General features: G+C 44.4%; 1 protein-coding gene across 4 annotated transcripts in view; it reads right to left on the reverse strand.

The window, feature by feature from the left end:
- Positions 1–16535, reverse strand: part of LOC139271285 (antizyme inhibitor 1-like) — a 73537-nt gene that overhangs the window by 41876 nt on the left and 15126 nt on the right. For 2 of the 4 annotated variants that reach the window (XM_070888504.1, XM_070888503.1), the window contains exon 2: positions 6383–6531. The exons of the other annotated variants lie outside the window; for them this stretch is intronic. The gene's annotated coding sequence lies outside the window, so the exon portion shown is untranslated. The remainder of the gene's footprint in view (positions 1–6382; positions 6532–16535) is intronic. 4 annotated transcript variants of the gene reach the window in all.

Genomic DNA, 16535 nt, shown 5'->3' on the forward strand with positions numbered 1-16535 from the left:
CCGGAACATTCCGAATGCTCAACCTGTACCTCAAAAAGCAAAGGACCTAGTATGGAGCCCTGCGGAACCCCACTGCAAACAGCTTTCCATTCACAAAAACATCCGTTGACCATGACCCTTTGCTTCCTTGCCACTAAGCCAATTTTGGATCCAACTTGCCACTTTCCCTTTAATCCCATGGGCTTTTATTTTTCTGACCAGTCTGCTAGGTGGGACCTTGTCAAAGGCCTTGCTAAAATCCATGTTGACTATATCATGACTACATCATGGCTGATCATGCAACCTCAGTACCCCACTCCTGACTTCTCTCCATACCCCTGGATCCCTTTAGCCGGAAGGGCCACATCTAACTCCCTTTTGAATATATCCAACGAACTGGCCTCAACAACTTTCCGTGGTAGAGAATTCCATAGGTTCACAATTCTCTGGGTGAAAAATTTTCTCCTCATCTCGGTCCTATATGGCTTACCCCTCATCTTTAGATTGTGACCTCTGGTTCTGGACTTCCCAACATCGGGAACATTCTTCCTGTACCCAACCTGTCCAATCAGAATTTTATATGCTTCTATGAGATCCCTCTCATTCTTCTAAATTCCAGTGAATATAAGCCTAGTCGATCCAGTCTTTCTTCATATGTCAGTCCTGCCATCCCAGGAATCAGTCTGGTGAACCTTCGCTGCACTCCCTCAATAGCAAGAACTTCCTTCCTCAGATTAGGAGACCAAAACTGAACACAATATTCAAGTTGTGGCCTCACCAAGGCCCTGTACAACTGCAGTAAGACCTCCCTGCTCCTATATGCAAATCCTCTCGCTAGGAAGGCCAACATGCCATTTGCTTTCTTAACTGCCTGCTGTCCTTTATGCCGACTTTCAATGACTGATATCCCATGACACCCAGGTCTTGTTGCATCTCCCCTTTTACTAATCTGACACCATAGAGATAATAATCTGCCTTCCTGTTTTTGCCACCAAAGTGGATAACCTCACACTTATCCACATTATACTGCATCTGCCATGCATTTGCCCACTCACCTAACCTGTCCAAGTCACCCTGCAGCCTCTTAACATCCTCCTCACAGCTCACACCCACCCAGCTTAGCGACATCTGCAAACTTGGAGATATTACATTCAATTCCTTTGTCTAAATCATTAATATATATTGTAAACAGCTGGGGTCCCAGCACTGAACCTTGCGGTACCCCACTAGTCACTGCCTACCATTCCGAAAAAGACCCGTTTATTCCCACGCTTTGCTTCCTGTCTGCCAACCAGTTCTCTATCCACGTCAATACATTATCCCCAATCCCATGTGCTGTGTGGGACCTTGTCAAAAGCCTTTAGAAAGTCCAAATACACCACATCTACTGGTTCTCCCTTGTCCACTCTATTAGTTATATCCTCAAAAAATTCCAGAAGATTTGTCAAGCATGATTTCCCCTTCATAATTCCATGCTGACTTGGACCGATCCTGTCACTGCTTTCCAAATGCGCTACTATTGCATCTTTAATAATTGATTCCGGTATTTTGCCCACTACCGATGTCAGGCTAACCGGCCTATAATTCCCTGTTTTCTCTCTCCCTCCTTTTTTAAAAAGTGGGGTTACATTAGCTACCCTCCAATCCAAGAGTCCATGGAATGTTGGAAAATGAGCACCAATGCATCTACTATTTCTAGGGCCACTTCCTTAAGTTGTCTGGGATGCAGACTATCAGGCCCTGGGGATTTATCGGTCTTCAATCCCTTCAATTTCCCTAACACATTTCTTGACTAATAAGGATTTCCCTCAGTTCCTCCTTCTCGCTAGACCCTCGGTCCCCTAGTATTTTCACGAGATTATTTGTATCTTCCTAGTGAAGACAGAACCAAAGTATTTGTTCAATTGGTCTGCCATTTCCTTGTTCTCCATTATGAATTTACCAGATTCTGACTGCAAGGGACCTACATGAGTCTTCATTAATCTTTTTCTCTTCAAATATCTATAGAAGCTTTTGCAGTCAGTTTTTATGTTCTCTGCAAGCTTACTCCCATACTCTATTTTCCTCCTTCTAATTTAAACCCTTAATCCTCCTCTGCTGGATTCTGAATTTCTCCCAGTCCTCAGGTTTGCTGCTTTTTCTGGCCAATTTATATGCCTCTTCTTTGGATTTAACACTATTCCTAATTTCCCTTGTTAGCCACGGTTGAGTCACCTTCCCCGTTTTATTTTTTACGCCAGACAGGGATGTACAATTGTTGTAGTTCATCCATGTGCCTACCCACTGTCAACCCTTTAAGTATCATTCTCCAGTCTATCCTAGCCAATTTACATCTCATACCATCGAAGTTACCTTTCTTTAAGTTCAGAACCCTAGTCTCTGAATTAACTATGTCACTCTGCATCTTAATGAAGGATTCTACCATATTATGATCACTCCTCCCCAAGGGGCCTCGCTCGACAAGATTGCTAATGAATCCTCTCTCATTACACAAGACCCAGTCTAGGATGGCCTGCTCTCTAGTTGGTTCCTCGACATATTGGTCTAGAAAACTATCCCTTATACACTCCAGGAAATCCTCCTCCACAGTATTGCTACCAGTTTGGTTAGCCCAATCTATATGTAGATTAAAGTTACCCATGATAACTGCTATCTATACCTTTATTGCACGCATCCCTAATTTTCTGTTTGATGCCATCCCCATCCTCATTACTACTATCTGGTGGTCTGTACACAACTCCCACTAACGTTTTCTGCGCTTTGGTGTTTCGCAGCTCTACCCATATGGGCCCCAAGTTTCCACACGTGGCAAAACAGGCGCCCCTCCGAGCTGGGCGCCCGTTTCTCGCGCCGAAAACGGCGCCTAAAAAAACGCGGTATTCTCCAGCGCCTTGCAGCCCGATGTCTGCTTGGCGTGGCACACGGGGCGGAGCCTACCACTCGCGCCGATTTTGTAAGTGGGAGGGGGCGAGTACTATTTAAATGACTTTTTTTCGTGCTGGCAACCCTGCGCGTGCGCGTTGGAGCGTTCGCGCAGTCTGAAGTAAACATTGGCACTCGGCCATTTTTGAAAGTGCTGCAGAAAACGTGAGGATTTGTTTCTATGACCCCTGCAAAGGCTTGAATTTTAATTTTCTTGATATTTCTGTGTGTGAGGGAGTGCTTTTAGCAGCACTGCTGAATAAATCACCTGCTGAAATCAGTGAGTTCAGCTTTTCACTGCTAAACTTGCAGAACCAGTGCCTGCAAATTAAGGACTGTGTGTTTGGAGAAATAAAAGTGGCAATTCAAATTTGCAATGGATCAACGTCCACCAAGAACAAAGAATTTCTTGCATGAGGAAGTGGAGATATTAGTCAATGTAATTGAGCATAGATGGCAGGAGCTAGATACCAGCAACAGAGGTCACATAAAAGTGCCACCAAAAGAAAATGAAGAAACGGTGGAACCAAGTTGCAGAAGATTACTGCGCAGTGGTGCATACCAGGAGATCTGGAAGTCAGTGTAAAAAGAAATGGCACGACCTTGGTCAAGTAGTTAATGTAAGTAATATTTCCCATTTTTAATTTAATCGTAATTGTAACCTGGCTATCTGTATGTCCCACCTTGCAGACTGACACACTCTGTAAAAAGTTATATTTTACTCTTTGCAGAAGAAATTGGCCCTTTAAATCAACCTGCTGCCTGACCTGCTATGTGTGAGAGTACTCATGCCACCCACCCAGCCCCCTCCCTTGCTGTTAAGCATTTGACTGTTCTGATGTATTTTGCAGAACATGATGATGATGATGATGATGATGCTGCTGCTGCTGCTGCCAACCCTGAGGATCCTGAGGGTACAGAACAAGAACCAGTACAACCAGCTGCGGACGATCCAGACTGGATGATGGCAGCGATGACTGAAATGTCTGCAGGGGGGAGCTTCCAATTTCATGTTTATGAGCCCCCATCAAGGGGCATCAGAGTTTCAACCCCTAGCATAGGTCTTGGTTCCACCTTCCATGCTTTTGCTTCCGATGTTGCGGGTCCCAGTGGTGCTGCTGGTATAATGCAGCTTTCTACAGTCAGTGCAGCTTTCTACAGTCAGTGCACTACCGTCCCAGCCTGCGCCTCCCTCTCGCATAGGTTCTGCTTCCACCTACTATGGGTTTGATTCCGAGTGTTGCTGCTGATATCATGGAGCAGTTTACACCCATTCGTCCAACATCCCAGCCCACGGCTCGCACTCGAGTGCTGTCATCTGCAACACAGAGCATCCCACCATTCCAGCCCGAGCCTCTCCCTCCAGTTCAGCCGTCTGCAACACAGAGCATCCCACCATTCCAGCCCGAGCCTCTCCCTCCAGTTCAGCCGTCCTCAACAGAGTATCCCACAGTCCCAGCCTGTGCCTCCCAGTGTAGTGGTGCCACGAGGCAGACCCAGGCAGAGGAGAAGGAGATTGGAGACACGCTCTCCTGAGATGCAGCGTGCAACAGATGCGGCTCAGGTTGTGGCATTGGGTATGGAGACCAATGAGCTTACCTGATCACTCATCGGTAGCGTCAATGCAGTAGGTGAAGAGTTGACAGTCCTGACGGGAGAAATAGCAGTAATGACACGGGAACTTAGGGAGGGAATGTCCGAGGGAGTGCAATCGACGGCTCAGGCCATCAGGGAGGGCATGCAAATTACGGCACAGGCCGTCAGGGAGGGCCTGGTTGAGGTAGCTGCTGCAATAAGGGCACACAGCCCAGCCAATCAAATGACACCCCCATGAGGAAGTGAACATTCACTGAGATATGGATGAGACATGGTTGCAGCCTTTCTTTGCTGCTTTTGTTCTTGTTCTTGATGTAGCTGTAGTAGCGTTTTTCAAATTGAAATTGTTTTGTAAGTTTTGTAACTTTACAACTTATAAGGGATCTTATGGTTTTTAAGTGATCTTATAGTGTAAATGCTCTCACATTTTTTTGTATCTTATTTAATTTTGCACCTAAAAAGTGATCCTGAAGTTTAAGTGTTCTTCAGAGTGTAAGATTTTTCACAATGAAACTGTTTTGTAAGTTTTGTAACTTTACAACATATAAGTGATCTCAGGGTTTTCAAGTGATCTTAGAGCGTAAATGCTCTCACATTCTGTATCTTATTTAATTTTGCATCTAAAAAGTGATCTTAGAGTGTAAAATTTTTCACATAGAAAGTGTTTTGTAACTTTTCAAGTTTATAAGTAATCTTAAAGTTTTTAAGTGATCTTCAAGAGTCATATTAAAAAGTATAGTTTGATACAACAAATATTTTATTAGAGTGACGTTAACTTTTCAATAAAGTATTTTTTCATTAAAACTGTTTCATGTTCCATTAACACAACACAACGTAGGAACAACTGCAAACCATTGCATAATATGTGGTGTTGACAATGCAGCACCCATTCTGCAAATTTAAATATAAAATTGTCTATGTGGCTGCCTCTCCCTGTCCAAATGGCCTCAGTCCCCCTCACAGCTCGAAGGCTGCTGCTGTATCTTTGGCTGCCGGCCAGCCACTGACGGCGCCCCTAAAGCCCCTCCCGTTGGGACCGACGCCACACCACACCGCTGTCTGAAAGGCCTGCAGCTCAACTTTCACACAGGTAGGAACATGGTTTATTTAATCTTTTCTTTGCTTATAAATTTTTATTCAGGTTGGATTTATTTGTATACTATTTGTATAAGTATAACTAAGGATTGATTGTAGAATTTAATAAGCTCCCTTCCCCCTCCCCCCACCTCGTTCCCGACGCCTAATTTGTAACCTGCGCCTGATTTTTTAATGTGTAGACAAGGTTTTTTCAAGCGTACAAAAATCTTCACTTGTTCCATTCTAAGTTAGTTTGGAGTACGTTTTCACTGTGGAAACTTCCAAATCAGGCATCAGTGGCCGGACACGCCCCCTTTTGAAAAAAAAAATTCTGTTCCAAAGTGAAACTGTTCTACCTGACTAGAACTGCAGAAAACTAAATGTGGAGAATTCCGATTTCTAAGATACTCCGTTCTCCACCAGTTGCTCCTAAAAATCAGGAGCAAATCATGTGGAAACTTGGGGCCATAGATTCCACATCATCCAAGATAATGTCCTTCCTTACTATTGCGTTAATCTCCTCTTTAACCAGTAACTCTACCCCACCTCCCTTTCCTTTCTGTCTATCCTTCCTGAATATTGAATACCCCTGGATATTGAGTTCCCAGTCTTGGTCATCCTGGAGCCATGTCTCCATAATCCCAATTACATCATATCCGTTAACAGTTATCTGCGCAGTTAATTCATCCACCTTATTATGAATGCTCCTCGCATTGAGACTCAGAGCCTTTAGGCTTGTTTTTTTTTAAAACACTCTTTGTCCTTTTAACACTTGAAATTCAGGGACCTCCAGATTTGGGAGTCCTACCTTTTTTCTTTGCGGGAACATGTTTGCTTTGAACCCTCACTATCTCTTCCTTGAATGCCTCCCACTGCTTGGACATGGATTTACCTTCCTGTCCACTTTTGCTAAATCACATCTCAGCTTAGTAAAATTGGCCTTTCTCCAATCGAGAACTGTGGAAATATCAGAAAGGATTAAGAAGTTAGTTCAGACCTGGGGTCTAAAAAAAACCTTGCACAAAAAACAAGCAGGCGTTCACCTCAGGGTCAATGAGATAAGGGATGAGTTAGAGTTGTAACCATCAGGGAAAGTCATGGGATAATAACGCCAAATGCCAATTAACAAAGTTCCAGCAATTGCTAATGACCGAACAAAAAGTCAGGCTAGGAATAACAAATTGAAGACCAACGGACCCACCAACCACTACAGGACCAGCTGTGGCCACAGCAGGGGGGCGATAAGAAAGATTCCAGAGATCAAATTAATGGTCGCACACGAAAAGGGAGACTCCCAAACTTGGTAATAACTTTTGGAGGCGAGACACAAGTTGAGATAACAGCAGAATATCTCTATCTTGTAGAAACAAGCAGGCAATTAGTAGCAACCTATACGGCTAACAAAGGGACAAAAAACGTATAAAAAATGGGCACGTTGGGACAGTCCGGAGCAAGAACTCGGGACCAAGGAGCAACCCCTTGAAGGAACAGTGTCAGAACCGGATTGATCACCCGGGACATTTTGGGTAACTAAGAGTGTGTTGAGTTAAACAGAGTTGAACAGACAGAGTATTTGGAGCGGAGAGGAACACCCTTTAACTCTGCAGAAAAGGCGTTCCAAACAGAGCTGAGTTAAACAGAATTGAATAGTTAGTATTTTGAGTGGAAAGGAACATCTTTTGGAACGCCTTTTTGCAGAGTTAAGCAGAGTTAAATAGAGTATAAGTAGTGAGTCTTGTACTTCTTTTGTATTAAGTAACTATAGAGTATAAGTGGTGAGTCTTGTACTTTTCCTGTATCGAAGAATTATAGAGTATAAGTAGTGAGTCTTGTACTTTTCCTGTATTAAACGAACATTAACGATACTGTCATTTGTCTGGTGTGTAATTTGGTATTTAACTCAGGAATGGTCGCAGGCAACTACTAGTCACACGACTAGCGAAACTGCCGCTTGCGCAACATTGGCGACCCAGATGGGACGATTTTGAGTTAAAATAAATTAAAAGAAAAAAGACAGAAGAGAAATGACAGGAAAAGGTGAAACCTCCCAGTCGTGGGAAGAGCCGTTTAACCAGACCCTGATCAAAAATGTCAGGGGGTGGCTTGAAACAATGAGCTCACCCGGATTTCCCAGAGGAGACTCATTCTTTGACAAAACTAAAAAAGCAAAGAGAGTCTAAATGTGTCTTAATGGCAGCATGTTATGTAGAATTACTTCAGCAGAGAGACCTTAACAAAACTTTACAAAACCAATGGGAGCACAAAAAATCAGGACTTCAGGCAGACGTAGGAAAACTGACAGAGGAAGTTATGGGATTGAGGCTGAAATTGGCAGAGCAAGCTAATCAAATTGAGACTCTCCAAAACGATAAAAAACTCCATACGTTGCATCTGACCTCTTGTAAGACTATGGTAGAAAATAACAAGCGACATGAAGAGAAGACATGCAGACTCGAAGGGCCGAATGGCCTACTCCTGCACCTATTTTCTATGTTTCTAAAATGAGGCAAAAGTGCACAGAGGCTCAAAACCTCAATAGCTGCAAAAGCAGTTTTGAACCGGAGTTGGGGGATGTGAACTTGGAGCAGATCCTCAGTAGCTGCAAAAGCCGTTTTAAAAATCTGAAAGCTGACAGCAAGAGTTTTCAGGAAACAATGAAAGGAGGTGAGTAGAAGGACCCTGCGGGATCCAAAAGGAAGTACAAAGCATGGCAATGTATATTTGTGGTTCAGAGAAGCATTGTGTTTACGGTAATAAGCTGTTTGTTTAAGAGACATAAAAAATAGAAAAGCATGTCTATGAATCTAAGATAGAACATAGAATTTGCTACTATGGATGTTTGAAAAGTTATGAAATGTATTGTGTGCGATGCGTCAGTGTGAATGGTAAAAGTTAAAAACCACGTCGATGTTTATTTGTCTGTGTCTGTAGTTTTTCAACTGGCACTGGTTAGTTTGAAATTGGTTTGAATTAATTTGAACTTATTGAGGTTAATTAACCTGTGAAAACCAAACTGTCATTTTGGCCATGGTGGAATTTTGGTTGGTTTAAACTGTGTGAAAAACCTCCAGTTCCGGACATGAGGCAATCACATATATTGGGTATTTTAAAATAAAAACTTTACGATCAATTCCAGAATCTGTGACCAGTGGAGAAAAGGGAGGGAATGCTATTATGCGTGGAGTACAGAAGGATTGCAATGAATGCTATTGGTATGCATGGTGTTGCTTTATAGATTGCTGGTACCAGTGTCAAGTGTTTGTCAAACTTTTAAAATGCGAAAAAAGGAAGATAACTCTCTGCACCAGACTTCAGAAAGCAACACCTTTTTGCAGAGTTGAATGTAAATATTTTGAGCATTGTAAAATTTTAAGTTTCGATTTTGAGTGGAGATTTCCCTCAGTAACAGAAAAAGAATCACCATTGGACTGGCACGAAAAGCCACAATGGAGTTTCAGTTTTTTTTCCTTCTAAGCAGGACTACTGATGGTGAAAAATTGAACTTAAGACTTTGCTTTTAAAAAAATGCTTGGAATTAAGCTGATAACACAGGCACCATCATGATAAACTCCAGCCCGTTGCTTACGCCTCACCCGTCATACGACCAGTGGAAGCAACTTTCCAGCCCTGTGAGAAGAATCTTCTCAGTGTCTTTTGGGCAGTACATAAATTCTCCCCCATAATTGGACTTAGCCCTCTTATTGGGCCCAAGTTTCCACATGATTCGCGCCTGATTTTTTAGGAGCAACTGGTGGAGAACGGACTATTTTAGAAATCGCAATTCTCCACATTTTTTTTTCTGCAGTTCTAGTCAGGTAAAACAGTTCTAGTTTAGAACAGAATTTTTTCTTCAAAAGGGGGCGTGTCCGGCCACTGACGCCTGATTTGAAAGTTTCCACAGTGAAAATGTACTCCAAACTAAAGTAGAATGGAGCCAGTGAAGATTTTTGTAGAACTGAAAAAACCTGTTCTACACATTAAAAAATCAGGCGCAGGTTACAAATTAGGCGTCCAGAACGAGGTGGGGGGGGGAGGGGGGGAAGGGAACTCATTAAATTCGACAATAAATCCTTATTTATACTTCTACAAATATTATACAAATAAATCCAACCTGAATAAACATTTATAAGCCAAGAAAAGATTAAATAAACCATCTTCCTACCTGTGTGAAAGTGCTTCAGCCAGGGAGAATTCTGCAGCCGTTCGTGTCGCTGAGCGGGAGGGGAGAGAGAGAGAGAGAGAGAGAGAGAGAGAGAGAGAGAGGGAGGGAGAGAGAGAGAAGGGGGGGGGGGAGGGAGGGAGAGAGAGAGGGGGGAGGGAGGGAGGGAGGGAGGGAGAGAGAGAGAGAGAGAGAGAGAGAGAGAGAGAGAGAGAGAGAGAGAGAGAGAGAGAAAGGGGGGAGGGAGGGGGAGAGAGAGAGAGAGAGAGAGAGGGGGAGGGAGAGAGAGGGGGTGGGGAAGAGAGATGGGGGGGGGAAAGAGAGAGGGGGGGGGGGAGAAGGGAGAGGCCAGGTCGGATCGGATCCAGTCCAGGAGTCAGGTTCAGTGGGGGGAGGAGGGGGAGCGGGTGTCTGGTCGGTGGGAGGGGGGGGGGGGGGCGGGTGTCAGGTCGGGTCTGGTCGGCGGGGGGGGGAAGCGGGTGCCGGGTCTTGTTGGGGGTGGGGAGCAGGAGCTGGTCGTGGGAGGAGCCCCAGTGAGGCCATTCAGCCAGGGCTAGGGGCTGCGTGCTTCGGGCCCCTCCCACACAGTTCGGCGCCCAGAGCTGCTGCACGCGTGCCGACTGTAGCGCGCATGTGCAGAGGTCCCGGCACTGTTTTCAGCGCTGGGACCTGGCTCCGCCCCCCCCACAGCTCATGCTGGCTGCGCCGAGGGCCAGAGGACCTGTAAGTAGGTGGAGAATACCGAGGATTTTTTTAGGCGCCGTTTTAGGCGCGAAAAACGGGCGCCCAGCTCGGAGGGGCGCTCGTTTTTTTTCTTGTGGAAACTTGGGCCCATTATCTTAATGCCACACACCCCATCAGAATGCTGATGGACGGAAATCTCAAGGATGGCTCAGTCAGTTCCCAACGAATCGCACGATGGACCCTACTTCTCCAAGGACAGGACATTGCAATCCAGTACCAGCCCAAGACCACTAATCTAGCTCAAAACATGTTGTATCCCGGTGACCCACATCAGTGCGAGATTCTGACTTCAGGTACCTTAGATGGTCCCTTTCAGTCAGAAAGGGAGGGAGAAAGAGACAACAGTCACGAAGTCGAATTTAAAACCCACGTTTACGTGGACGGCTCGTCCGCAATTATAAACGGGCAGCAGTGCACAGGATTCTCAATAATAAAAATGACCCCAGACGGCAAGCAGGCTTTAGAACAGGCGGCAATTAAATTAGAAGTGAGTAAAGGAGCTCAAATTGCAGAACTAAGCGTGATCGCCTATGTAGTCATACACCCAGAAGACTACCCGACACCTGTCCAAATTTATTCTGACAGCAGTTACACATGTAAACAGTCTGACTGACTTCCTGCCCATCTGGCAAGCTAGAGGTTTCACCTCCGCAGACGGAAGGCCGCTAGATACAGCCCCACTTTTAAAATTGATTTTTGATACAGCCACCCCTCAAACCAAGGTCCGTACGTCATAACCAAAGTCAAAGCACATGCGAAGAATACCCCCTTAGGAAACCGAATGGCGGATGAACTAGCAAAAGAAGCAGCCCATACAGGTTTCCTATGGGACCCCTTGGAAAATGTAAAAACCGAACCAAAAGCACCAGTTGCTGTTACCCGCCCTATACTGGACTTGGCAGCTAGTCAGGCTACAGACCCTGATCTTAAAAACATACAATTAGGAAACCCAAGTCCCAAACCATCCCAAATTTACAGCTTTATGACGGAGTAGTCTTAAAGACGGCAAATATGTAGTTCCGGTGTCAGAAAGTGGAGAATTGATTGACCAATGCCACGATATTAATGGGCATCAAGGAATAGATAAGACCACAGCCAAATTGAAGGAGCTATGCTGGTGGCCTGGAATATAGCAAGAAGTGGAAGGGTATGTCAAAAACTGCCTGATATGTGCTCAGAACAATCCAACAATACAAAAACCAGGCAGAATTAGGACATACTAGACAGGGCAAGGGCAAGGGCCCTTTGACTCAACTTCAGAGATCATGTAGGACCTTTACCCACCTGTCCCGGTGGTAAGAAATACATCCTAGTAGTGGTGGACGTATTCTCCAAATGGATCGAAGCATTTCCAACTAACAATAATTCGGCCGCCACAACTGCAAAAATACTTATGGAAGAAGTGTTCTCCAGATGGGGATTGCCAGAGGGCATCGATTCTGACCAGGGAACATATTTCACGGGACAAGTTATGCAGCAGGTCATGCAATTGGCAGGGGTAAAACAGAAATTCCATATCGCCTACCACCCGGAATCAAGCAGAGTGGTAGAGCGCATGAATCGAACATTACAATGTTACGAAAATTAGTACAGCAGAACCACACGTCCTGGAACAAGGTCCTCCCTTATGTATTAATGGCCATCCAAAACACAGTGGTAGCCTCTACAGGCTATTCACCCCACGAGCCAATGACCGGAAGAGTCATGAGGTGTTCAAGCCTTCATGGTATTAGATTTGAATGAGATCCAGAAAACTTCCCTGTCCTCAGAGAAATACATGTCAAACTTGATCAAGTATTTGGAAGCTGCTAGAATAGCTGCCGCAGTGAAATTGGGGAACAAACATAAACAAAGTAAGGCCTGCTTTGATGGAAAGGTACATCCATGGGAACTAAAAATCAGGGACCAAGTAATGGTCAAGGTACGAAGGAACTTTTCTTGCCCCTAAATGTGCCGGACCATTTAGTATAATGGAAAAGGCTAGCGCCTCAGTGTTCAAGGTCATGGATGACCAAGGGAAGTACAAGTGGCACCACCTTAACCAGCTAAAACCCTTTGGGAAAATAAAGTCACATGGACCACGTCATGTTAGATTCAGGGGAGACCGAGTTCGTCCCACCCGACTCAGCAGCTAACCTGATCCCAGCCCAAGGTATAAAATACCCATCTTGCCGCCTACCCAAAATTTAGAGGCCGCAAGTAGTTCAGAGGAAGCCATCACAGAAGGAGGTTGTAATTCAGAAGATGACCAGGTACCCGCCCCAGGGACACCTGACGAAGCCCCCCCGCCACCCCCCCACAATGAAACGGCATCAAGTCCAATGGACAGCTTGTCACAGAATTTCAAAGATCTATGAGTCTCACACCTCGAGCCACCCACCCCGGCCAGGAAAAAGAAACGAGGACGACGGTTCCCAGAGAGAGAAAGGAACGCAGTCGTTTGGACTAGAAACCATCTAATACTGTTGCCTGGCTCTGCCCCGGGTTCGAGGAGATTGAGAAGACCTACTCCGTAAGGAGAGCAATTGATACTATGTTTTATTATCCTAAGGGGTGGACCTATATGCCAAAAGTAATCCCATTCCACGAATCAGAACATTTTCAGGACCTACCCAACGAATGGAGTAATCAGTGAAATATGGACTAATGATTTTGTGTTTGTTTGTATGTGGTACCCTTTATCAGATCAATAAAGACTCGAAGGGATGCCAAGGAAGTCATAGATTTAAACGGGATTTGACATGGCTAAATGGAATATTCAAGGTAATGGTGCCACCCGATGGAATAGCTTCAACTGAATGGCAGTTATGGGAACTGGCTAACTTAGTCGAATCAGTAGACAACGCAACTTCCCAAGCCTTTGAAGGGGTAAATGATGAAATGGTAGCTATTCGAACAGTGGCTCTCCAAAATCGTATGGCCTTAGATTATCTCCTAGCCAAGGAGGGAGGGACATGCGCATTAATAGGTGAAGAATGCTGTATGTATATCCCAGATAAATCAGAAGAAATCGGCAGTCTAGCTGAATATATCAGGAAAAAGGTAATAGAGTATAAACAGACAGTTGGCCAGGACGGTATCACCTTGTGGGGTTGGGCATCGGGATAGTTGGGATCCCTAGGGAAATCTGTGGTACAGGGTTTGATCATATTCCTGCTGATAGTCTTCGCCCTGTATCTATTATTTGTCGTTGTTAAGTGTTGCTGTGCCAGGGTGGGAAAAACTATGTTACCTACCGAGACCACGGCTAGAGTTATGGTAGCAACAACTGCTGAAGGCTCTTGTGTGGAAATGGAAATGGAAATGGGAATGGAGAGACTGTACAAGATCAGAATGGATTAAGTTGTCCTTGTGAAGGACAAAATGGGGGAATGTGGAAATCTATTTTTATCTAAGCTGATACCATACGGTAGTTGTGTGCCCTTTGCAATATATATACCGTATATACTCGCGTATCATGCGACTTTTGAAGACCTAAATTGTAACCTAAATTTGGGGGGTAGCATGATACGCGAGATACAAAATTTGCGGGTGTGAAGTGCTGGCCAAGATTAGGCTGTTAGGCTGTTAAGCAGACCGTATCCACGCTGAATCTCGGCAGGTATCTCCTGGGCTGGATTGCAGCCTCTATTGTCACTTGTACTGTATCTTTGCTGTGGTCTAGAGATCGCCACCCACAACTCTCTCTGAAGTTTGCTGCATTATTAGAGGCTTTAACAATCAAATCTCCATCTATCTCAGCCCATGCTTCTTTTACCCGCAAACACAGTAGAGGCAAATCCGGAGCCTTCATATTCCCTCCCTTTGTAAATGATTTCTCTCCTTCCATCATCCAGTCATTCCATTTCTTTCTTATATTGTCTTTAAATGGCTTATTAATGGATACGTCAAGTGGTTGAACGACGCTAGTCAAGCCAGCTGGAATGATTGCTATATCGGTGTTCGATTCGCGAACAGCTTTCACAACAGAATCCACTCGATGTTTCATGATTCGGTTGTTAAGGTCTGTATTCGATCGTTGTTATGTGTTAGGGTACTTGTTACGTGTTGGGTACTTGTTAAACTTGTTTGAAAGCCTAGCCTAGTGGCATCTGGTATCTCAAAAAAGTGACTCGCATGATACATGAGATATATGATAAAATCATGTTTTGGGGACGGAAATTTAGGGGTCGCATGATACGCGAGATCGTAGGATACGCGAGTATATATGGTATATAACAAAATGGAGTCCTGGTCCTTCCAGAACTTTCTGCATAAAAACAGTCAGCTTGCATAAACAGCTAAACCTGGTTTGAGATGGCTGATGGCCATCAGACAGCTAGGAGACAAGTCATGCTGAGACAAGTACCCCCCCCCCCCCCCCCCCGCCAATGGTGCTCTCCTATTGTCTATACGACACAAGTTCTATGCCACCACACCCTTTTCGAAGTACTCAAACCACCAGCCATTATCTCTTGTAGAGACCTCATCCATTTGATGCAAACAGATAACTGACTAGGAAACTGAACAATCCTGACACAATGCAAGACAGGTAATAGCTCATTACCACACTCTCATGGAGTAATGGCCGGCTGGCCAACTAATAACCCTGACAAAAGGAAATATCTGGAAACCATGTCAGGACAAGGATGTAGTAATTAACTTTTTATCTGTATTCACTGACTACGAGACAGAGCCAATACACAGGGAGAGGCCATAACTTGGGTTTTACTGTATAAATATCTCATGAAACTGTACCATTGCGGAGGTGTTCACTTAGCCCTTGACTGAGTGTGACCTGCCCCTTGCTAGCAAGTAAATTAAAGAAACTTCTGCCGGAGCTGTAAGTGTCGGAGTCATTCTTTTCGGAGGTCGAGATTTCGACAGTTCGCCAGCCAATTCTCGATCCATGCTAATACATTTCCTCTGACTCTACGTACCTTTATCTTCTGCCGTAACCTTTTGTGTGGCAGCTTATCGAAAGCCTTTTGGAAATCCAAATACACCACATCCATCGGTACACCTCTATCCAGCATGCTCGTTATATCCTCAAAGAATTCCAGTAAGTTAGTTAAACATGATTTCCCCTTCATGAATCCATGTTGCGTCTGCTTGATTGCACTACTCCTATTTAGATGTCCTGCTAGTTCTTCCTTAATGATAGCTTCAAGCATTTTCCCCACTACAGATGTTAAACTAACCGGCCTATAGTTACCTGTCTTTTGTCTGCCCCCTTTTTTAAACAGAGGCGTTACATTAGCTGCTTTCCAATCCGATGGTACCTCCCCAGAGTCCAGAGAATTTTGGTAGATTATAACGAATGCATCTGCTATAACTTCCGCCATCTCTTTTAATACCCTGGGATGCATTTCATCCAGACAAGGGGACTTGTCTACCTTGAGTCCCATTAGCCTGTCCAGCACTACGCCCTAGTGATAGTGATTATGTCAAGGTCCTCCCTTCCCACATTCCCGTGACCAGCAATTTTTGGCATGGTTTTTGTGTCTTCCACTGTGAAGACCGAAGCAAAATAATTGTTTAAGGTCTCAGCCATTTCCACATTTCCCATTATTAAATCCCCCTTCTCATCTTCTAAGGGACCAACATTTACTTTAGTCACTCTTTTACGTTTTATATAATCGGTAAAAGCTTTTACTATCTGTTTTTATGTTTTGCGCAAGTTTACTTTCGTAATCTATCTTTCCTTTCTTTATTGCTTTCTTAGTCATTCTTTGCTGTCGTTTAAAATTTTCCCAATCTTCTAGTTTCCCACTAACCTTGGCCACCTTATACGCATTGGTTTTTAATTTGATACTCTCCTTTATTTCCTTGATTATCCACGCTGGTTATCCCTTCTCTTACCACCCTTCTTTTTCACTGGAATATATTTTTGTTGAGCACTATGAAAGAGCTCCTTAAAAGTCCTCCACTGTTCCTCAATTGTGCCACCGTTTAGTCTGTGTTTCCAGTCTACTTTAGCCAACTCTGCCCTCATCCCAATGTAGTCCCCTTTGTTTAAGCATAGTACGCTCGGTTGAGACACTACTTCCTCACCCTCAATCTGTATTACAAATTCAAC

This window comes from Pristiophorus japonicus, chromosome 1 (genome assembly GCF_044704955.1).
Source record: "Pristiophorus japonicus isolate sPriJap1 chromosome 1, sPriJap1.hap1, whole genome shotgun sequence".
Classification (NCBI taxonomy): Eukaryota; Metazoa; Chordata; class Chondrichthyes; family Pristiophoridae; genus Pristiophorus; species Pristiophorus japonicus.